The sequence below is a fragment of the Capsicum annuum genome, chromosome 12 (genome assembly GCF_002878395.1).
Source record: "Capsicum annuum cultivar UCD-10X-F1 chromosome 12, UCD10Xv1.1, whole genome shotgun sequence".
NCBI classification, from domain to species: domain Eukaryota; kingdom Viridiplantae; phylum Streptophyta; class Magnoliopsida; order Solanales; family Solanaceae; genus Capsicum; species Capsicum annuum.
In genome coordinates, this window is record NC_061122.1 from 159959098 (window position 1) to 159969259 (window position 10162).

Genomic DNA, 10162 nt, shown 5'->3' on the forward strand with positions numbered 1-10162 from the left:
GTAGAGGTATGGACTGCGTACATCTTACCCCCCCAGACCCCACTAGGTGGGAATACACTGGATTTGTTGTTGTTGAACTATATTAATGGTCTAATATTAAAGATAATATGTCATTCATAAATAAAAAGATCGAAAATTAATGTGGTCAAATATATTACTTAGTTAATAAATCTAAAATATGACACAATTTTCAACAATTAAAAGATATGTTCAAATTTATATTTAAATTGGAATTTGGAGATAAGCATTCAGTACCTTTTAAATTATGGTCAAAGTTGGTATAATATATTTCAACTTTATGGAGATTTTATTATCCTTCTGAACTCAATTTTAATGTATTTTTATTACTCTTTTATGCTGATGTGGCATCTATCGTGAAATTAAACACCTGAAACGCGTGAAGGACTGTCAAGTGACATGCCAGCTAAAAGGTTAACAAAAATATCCTAAAATTTAGTTTAGGAGATAGTAAGATCCCATAAATTTAATGTGTATTGTAGCAAATTTGATCACAATTAAAAAATACTAGATGCTTATCTCATTAAATTACTATAGCTATGTTCTACTCTCTTATTTTCCTAAATGACATTGCTTTTTGCTTGTACGTGATAAGAAATTCTCTTACTCTTGATTTTCACTATGCTATCCTTAATTAAATCGTGCATATTAATATGATTTTTTAATCACGTAAAAATTTATTTATCTAAATAATGTCTTCTTATATAATAATATATTTATTCTAATAAATTGAATATAAAATTTATAAATACCTTATTCTATTATCTTATTACTCAAGAAATATATGTTTTTATTATTGTTAGTTAAATGACAGTCAAAATTCAATTTTTCTTCAATTTGTCTAATTTTAGGTCACTTTTTACCTATATGATATCAATTTTATTCAAAATTAAACCTAAATTACTGGGCCCAATTTTAAATTCCCAATTAGCCAATCCAGTCTCCCAATTCAATGACCCGCAAGCCCGCCCAAACTTTAATTATCTCAGTCGTCCACACTCTTCAATCACATTTTCTATCCATTTCCTTTTTATTTAACCGCATCTTATCTGACTTGGTTACATTATCCTCAACCCCCAATTGCCAATCTCTACTTCTCTCCTTCCTCCTCCCATCCCCTTCACCGTCAACCCATGGCCACCAAGCAGAACCCATGTCATCTTCCATTTTGCAAGAAAAGAAACAAAATAGAAGGAAAAACTTCCTTCTGATTAAACCATTACATTAGAATTTATTTGAGAGTATTTAATCTTCTCTTTCTTTCTCTTTTTCCTATCTAGAAGAAACTCATTCACCGTTTTACGTTATTTTTATGCATAAATTAATCTTTCCTATTAGAAATAAATTGGTTCATCTGCTTTAGTAGCTCGAAATAAATTGGTTTATCTGCCACAATTTTTTTTTCAGTAGATTTGTTGGTTTTGTTGGTAAAATTTTCTTTTTTCCAACTTTTTTGTAAATTTGATTTTGGATTTAAAAGTTGTGAAGAAATATTATCAATTTGAGTATTGAGATGTTGTATTCTCAAATTTGATAGTATTTTTTTTTGAAAATATTACTTTAGAAATGGATATTGATGGTAGCATGTTAATAGACCCATTTAGCTCTCATAGCTGTCAGTTCAGCGGTCCTCAATGAAATGCCCAAATTATCCTTAATTTTAGAAAAGGAGGGCGACGAGAAGCTTCTCAAAGCTACTCAAACTGACTTGCAAGAAACAAAATAGAAGGAAAAACTTCCTTCTGATTAAACCATTACATTAAGGGGTCTTTGGTTTGGTACAATGAGAAGTTATTCGTGGATTAATAATATATGGATTAGCAATATAAGGATTAGTAACGCAGGAATTAATAATACATGAATTATTTTTTATCAAGTATTTGGTTTATTGTATTAAAAATTAAATATATCATGTATTTTAAAACTTAATAATTTTTTTTTTACAATTATACCCTTAAATTTTATGAGATTTTCTACTTTATTTAACTAGTTAAGTTTCTCACCCTTTGCGCAATCTTAAGAAAGTTAAAATATAAATAATAATTCTCACTCCGCTTAATTGATCATTTATTTCTTTTTAAAAAAATTGAGTTTATTTAATCAAAAAAAATTTAAAACAAACAAATAATTGTCATATTATAGAGAAATAATTTTTAAAAAATGTAAAACACACTATGTAAGAACATCACGGATTGTTGATAGTATAATTTTAGATTTTCAAATTATATATTTATTTGACAATAATTTTTTTTATTTAAATTAATTCGTCTCTAAATTGAACAATTACAAAATAGCATAAATGTAGTTCACATTCGAAACTATCAATCAACATAAGGGAGTAAATGATATTTAAGCAATTGATCCAAATACGCAAAGTAAAAAAAAGTTGGCAAATTAAAATGTAACATAACAACCAAATTTATAGTGATTAAATTTAAAATGAAACTTAAAGAAAAATTTAATAAAAAGAATTAAGGGGTAGTTGAGTTATTTAATTCTCTTATCCATGTATTATTAAGCCATGGATAAGTAATCCCATGGTTTCTTAGGGATAAGCTAATACACTCTATGATGTATTAGCTGTCCATATATTAGGTGAAATTAAATTTAAATTGGACAACCAAACATTAGGTGGATTAACTTTTAATCCATGAATTATTTTATTTAATATGACCTAAAACCCCATTTGAGAGTACCCAATCTTCCCTCTCTTTCTCCTTTCTCTATCTAGGAGAAACTCATTCACCACCTCATGTTGTTTTTCTGCATAAATTAATATTTCTGACTCAAAATAAATTAATTTATCTGCTTTGAAGGCTTAAAATAAATTGATTCATCTGCTTCAGAAGTTTTATTTTTAGTAGATTTGTTGATTTTTGTTGGTAAAATTTATTTTTTTTTAACTTTTTTGTAAAGTTGATTTTGGATTTAACAATTATGAAGAAATAATTATCAGTTTGAGTATTCGATTTAATAGTTATGAAGAGATACTTTTCAATTTGAGTTTTGGCTTGTACAGAGATACTTTTCAATTTGAGTTTTGGCTTGTACTTTTTGACTTCAAAATTTTGGGATAGTTTCCTTGTATTTCGATATTAAGATTTGAGTTTTATCATCATTCTCATTTATTTTCTTTGCATCTTGTTTATTTATGCATATGTGTAGGGGTTTTGCTTACCTATCGCGTGGTGTGTGATAGGTCTTATCACAATTGAATAAGAACTGTGAGACTCTATTTCTTTCATTTTGTTCTCCAAAGTAATCGTCATGCTATGGAACTCTTCGGATGACATCAATGTGTGTTCAAGTGCTACCATCACCATGAATCATTCTTGTAGTCTTTGAGATCTAAATTTGACTCCATATGAATGATCTTTATGCGGTTGACTTGCATGATATGTTCTAAGTCTTCATTCTTTGTGCTAGCTTAGTTGAATATATTTATTAATCCCTACATTGTTATGATACTCTAAGCTCAATAGTTGTCTTCACAATCATTTCTGTATCTCATTTCTTTCAACTTATTTTTCTGTCCAATATTAAATTAGTTCCTCCAATATTCTCTGTAACATTTCACTAGAATCATTTACAATTTTTTTTTCAATTACAATGAGATAACTTCTATGTTTGGTGTCATTGAGTCAATTATAACTCACTTACAGGAAAGAAACAATTTTAATTTGATATACATTTCAATGTGCCATACATTTGGTGAATCTAGAAAAATATATTTATAAAAGAAATACTCTAGCATATTGGCATAACGTTGAGGAGATATGCAACTTCTTCATCTCAACTACAAGCATAACAACAAAAGTTTGCATCCTCATCGTCTTCAATATCAAAAGAAGGTCATTGACGCCACTTGTTCTTATAAGAGCATTTGTGATGAAGGGAGTAACAAGTGAACTTTTTTCTCCTAATAAGACCGTAGGATTAAGTATTCAAATACTAGTCAATATGTTAACTAAATGTTTACGGCACACTCTCCTAACGCTCTTTGCTTTGTCTTTGTTTCTTTCATTGTACTAATCCTAATTATGCCCTTGCGCTTTAATTCATCTTCTCCTATCAATACTTGTATTAAACTTATTACGTATTTTGCTCCAATGTGTTCTGACTCTGTAGCTTTCTTAAGAGATTTCATTGCGTATTTTGTCTTTTATTCCCTAAGAAATCAACCTCAAGGCATAAAAGAAGTTCTAATAAGTATATTATCACAATTAATAATGTATATCAACAAATATAAGATATGAATTGCATAATCAGAAAAGTCTTATAACATGATTGGTGATTAAATTGGAGTAATAAGTCAACATGAATATGTTGGGAGGGTGTATGCGGAAGCTTATATTTTGTAAATCATAGAGGCGATAAATCAGACGATAAAGAAAAAACATACTAAAAAATATATTATTGATATTATTTGGTCAAACGAACTATATATTATAAACTAATAAACTAATATTAAAAAAATATAGAACCTATTGGGAGAAATTTCCTCCTAAATCAGACTCTTTTGAGGACTACATTGTAGATGTTACTGTGTTATGATATGAGAAGGGGGTTTTCTATTTATAGAGTTTCAAAACCTTTCCTCTAAGAAAGAGGTTTGCCAAATATGGAAAAAATTTATATTTTTCTTTTAGGAAAAATAAAAGTAATTATGATATTACTTTTATTTTTCTTCTAAGAAAAATAAAACTTAAATTTAATAAGAAAATTAGAGCAAAAACTCTAACAAATCTCTCCTTTTTGACTTGATTTTCTTGACTTGATCCGTCTTCTTCACGTGTATGAACTTCGTTCTTCACAAAATCTTCATCACTGCTGCTTGCCATGGTTTAAAATATCATGGTTAAAAATTAATTTAAAAGTAATATTTTATTTTTATTTTTAATGATGCAACAACAGGAATGTTGAAATATACTTAAAACTTCTTCTCCACACATAGTTGGACAAAAAATCTGCATTATCATTAAATTGATTGCAAATTGATTAGAATTGCCTTGAACTTGTCTTCAATCTCGTTTCACCAAACCACTGGTTCTTTGAACCATAGGTTCTGATACCACTTGTTGGGTTCAAAATTGAGAGGGCGTCATGCGGAAGCTTATATTTTGCAAATCACAGAGGCGATAAATCATACGACAAAGAAAAAACATACTAAAAAATATATTATTGATATGATTTGGTCAAACGACCTACATATTATAAACTAATAAACTAATATTGAAAAAGTATAGAACCTATTGGGAGAAATCTCCCCCTAAACCAGACTCTTTTGAGGACTACATTGTGGATGCTACTGTGTTATGGTATGAGAAGGAGGGTCTTCTATTTATAGAGTTCCAAAACCTTTCCTTCAAGAAAGAGGTTTGTCAAATATGAAAAGTTTTATATTTTTCTTTTAGGAAAAATAAAAGTAATTATGATATTACTTTTATTTTCTTTATAAGAAAAATAAAACTTGTAAGAAAATCAGAGCAAAAACTCTAACAGAATAAACTATTCATCTCATTAAAGATAAAATGAATTTTTTTAAAATTATTTTTATAAATAAAGTAAGACATTTTTTGTTAAACATACCAAAATCAAAATACAACACATTAATTAGGAGACATAAAATAATAATAATAATAATAATAATAATAATACTTACCACACCTTTTCGGTACAAGACATCTGCATTTCCACTCTCCCTACAAATCCTCATGAACAAAGAAAGTTTATTTTCATTTTCTTCCTTGTTTCTCCTCCATGAAGATCTCCAGGTAGGAAATTCCTCTAATGACATGTGATAGTAAGCAAATCGATCATTGCAAATTTCACTGAAGATTATACAACTGATACAAATGTTGGGTTCGAAATTGAGAAGGCATAATGAGAAAGTTTAAAGTTTGCAAATCATGAAATGATAAATCAGACGACAAAGAAGATGTAATAAAAACATATATTATTTGATATGATTGGCCAAGAAGCCTAAATATTGAAAACTAAATAAAAAAATCTTAAAATCTATTGAGAAAAATCTTCCCCTAATCAAGACTCTTAAAAGACTACATTGTGGATGCTATTATGTTATGATATGAGAAGGGGGTTTTCTATTTATAGATCTCAAAAATTTTTCCTCCAACAAAAAGGTTTGTCATATATAGAAGAGTTTTATATTTTCCTTTAAGGAAAAATAAAAGTAATTATGGTATTACTTTTATTTTCCTTATAAGAAAAGTAAAACTTAAATTTGGTAAGAAAACTAGGGCAAAACCATAACAAATCTCCCTTTTTTTGGATTGATTTACTTTACTTGATCCGTCTTCTTCACATCCTTGATCTATGTTCTTCACATAATATTCATCACTGTTGCTTGGCATGCTTAAAAATTAAAGCTTTTTACGTTAAAAATATATGATCGCTTTTGGGTTAAGAATATAAGAGCCCTTTGTAGGTTAAAAATATTGGAGCCCTTTGTAGAATTAAAAGTGAGCTTTATTTCAAATATGTAACAACAGAATTATTAAAAATATGATTGGCAATTGTCTCCACATGTAGTTTTATTTTGATAAAATATCTTCACTATCATCAGACTGGTTGCTACTTTATGAATATGTCCTCAATCTGAACCATCGTACCATTGAACCATAGTATCTGATACCACTTATTTGGTTCGAAATTGAGAGGGCGTCGTGCAGAAGCTTAAAGTTTGCAAATCATAAGATGATAAATCAGACGATAAAGAAAACTGTAATAAAAACACATATTATTTGATATGATCCAAGAAGCCTACATATTGAAAACTACATCAACAAGCTTAAAATCTATTGAGAGAAATCACCCCCTAAACAAGACTCTTAAAACACTATATTATGGATGCTATTGTGTTATGGTATGTGAAAGGGGTCTTATATTTATAAATGTCAAAAGCTTTTCCTCCAATAAAGAGGTTTGAAAAATATGGAAGAGTTTTATATTTTCCTTTAAGTAAAAATAAAAATAATTATTATGTTACTTTTATTTTCCTTCTAAGAAAAGTAAAACTTAAATTTGGTAAGAAAATCAGGGCAAAAACTATTGGAAAAGGCAAGGGCGCAATCAAAATGCCCGACAGGATAGCAACAGAAGAATACCCAAGTCTAAATCTTACCTCTCAATTTGAACCAAGAGGATACAAGCAAACCCAAGAAAAATAAAGTAATATGGCAGCAAATAAATCAACCACACAAATACGGTAAGACAAGAATAACAAGACACCAAATTTACGTGGAAAACCCTTCAATGTGAAGAATAAAAAACCACAGGAATGAAATCTCCACTATAATCACCAAGAGTTACAATATTATTCTCCAAAATATTCACAAAACAAGTGCCAAACAATGAGCAACAATACAACAAGATAGCACCAAACTAGAGAATAAAAAGGAGCAAAAACACAAAAAATGTAGCTGTTATTCGAGAATGAAAAATAGGATCTAAAGGAAACCAAATATACCTCCGTTAGTTTCTAGTCAAAGATTGAGATGATAGAAATAAGCTGTCCAAAAATCAGCTCAATCGGACAAGAAACGAAGTGGAAATCGCAATTTTAAGTTGACTAATGAGGCTAGAATTTTGGTGTGAAAATTTGCACACTTTCTCTCTTTTGGCTGCTGAAAACTCTCTTTGTGGATGCTAAAATAAGACCTAAAAAGATCTATATATATTCCCCATAGTATTAGGCCTACGGGAAAAAGTGCGTTCATCCAAATTAGGCTTTATTTATCCACATAGGAAGGGAAAAAGACCTAAATCCAACAATTCTCCCCTTCCCAACTATGTAGAGAAGACCGCCATTCCAGCGATCATGCAACAATCTTCAAACTTTTCTCTTGGGAAAGATTTTGTCATCATGTCAAAACCATTATCATCTGTATGAATTTTCTCAAATTTAAGCAACTTAAAATCCAACACATCTAGAATCTAATGGTATCTCACATCAATGTGTTTAGACCGACCACGAAATGTAGAATTCTTGCCAAGATGTATGACACTTTGACTGTTACAATAAATCACATACCTCTCTTGAGCAACACCAAGTTCCCTCAAGAATCTCTTCATCCAAAGCAATTCTTTACAAGCTTCAATGGCAATAATAAAGTCAGCTTCTGTAGTAGACAGAGCAATACATTTTTGCAACCTAGATTGCCAAGACACAACTCCCCCTGAAAAAGTAACCAAATACCCTGAAGTAGACTTGCAAGTATCAACATTACCAGTCATGTCTGAATCAGTATAACCATAAAGAATAGTTTTCTATGTACTAAAATACAAACTCAGACTAGAAGTGCCACAAAGATATCTTATAATTTACTTCACAGCATTCCAATGTTCTCTACCCGGATTAAAAAGAAAATGGCTAACAACACCAACAACATGAGCAATATATGATCTTGTACAAACCATTGCATACATCAAACTACCAACAGTTGAAGCATACGGAACTCTCTTTATATCTTCCTTCTCATCATCACTAGAAGGACACTGCTAATTGCTCAATTTAAAGTGCATAGCTAAAGGTGTACTAACAACCTTAGCCTTATACATGTTGAAGCTTTGAAGTACTTTCCGAATGTACTTCTCTTGTGATAACCATAACTTTGTGGCCTTTCTGTCACGAATAATCTGCATGCCAAGAATCTGCCTTACTGGTCCTAAGTCTTTCATAGAAAAAAAATTACTCAACTTTGCTTCAACTTTTGAATTCTGCAAGTATTATGACCAACAACAAGCATGTTAGAAAATTTTTGTACAAAAATACAATGGTCTAAAGTAGTCTTTTTGAAGCCCTGCTGACTTATAAAGGCACCAAATTTCCTGTACCACTATCTGGGAGCTTATTTCAAACCATACAAGCTCTTCTTCAATTTGCAAATATAATTCTTTTTTCCCTTAACTTCAAAACCTTTGGGTTGCTTCACATAAATTTTTTCATCTAATTCACCATGGAGAAAAGAAGTTTTTACATCCATTTGCTCAACCTCTAAATTTAGACTTGTTGCTAAGCCTAGAACCACACGAATGGATGACATCTTCATAACTGGAGAAAATATCTCATCAAAATCAACTCTTATTTTCTGGTTAAATCCCTTCATAACCAATCTAGCCTTGTACCATGGAACTGGGTTACCGTCTTCATGTTTCACTAAAAAAAATCACCTGTTTTTAAAGCTTTTCTGTCTTTAGGTGTCACAACCTGATTCCTCAAGTCATGATGGCACCTACCATAACCCATCAGTAGGTAAGCCAACCCATAGTCCAGAGTGGATAGTAACAAACTACTCAATAATATAAGAAAAAGAATGTGGCATATATGAATTAAAGATCAATATATAGAAGAATCTCAAAACCCAGTGGTATCAGTACAATAGCTTTTAATATCATAAAAGTACAAAAGTGATCTATCAAGAATTATACAATGATACAACTTGTCTCCAAATACAACTAAGAGACTAGTCTAATACATAAGACAGAGATAAGTAATACTCCAAACGTCAGGAGCTTACTCTAAGTCTTTGAACCAGGACCGCTCCACACGATGCACACATCAACGATGATAACTCGTACTATGATCTCCAGGCTACAGAAGTGTAGTATGTGTACCAAAAAAATATTACTTAGCAGGTTGCCAACTGAGCTCTAGAGATAAAGCAGATATACATATCATATAAATAGAATGGAAGCTGCACCCAAGAGTCTATAAATCATATTATAAGTCAACAAGAATATTAAGGGAATACTATCATATTTATATCCAAGTGTCTAACATAATAATACTAGTAAGTATCAGGGTGAACTATCTTATTCCAGCTACATTCAACATACGTCAATGCTATACCATATATCCTATGTCAATATACGAATAAAGGGCGAAACAAATATATAGTAATATACAAGGCAAATTAAAGACTATATAAAATGAACAACGAAGGAAGGGATATACGTTAGTACCATAGATTTATATATCTATATCTATATATATACATATAAACATGAGGTCATCTCAAGAGTAACCTATAACATTATATTCTTATTTAAGAACTCATTATAACACTTTCTAATCCACATGGATAGACATAAAATAATCGTAAATAATAATACAATCATAAGA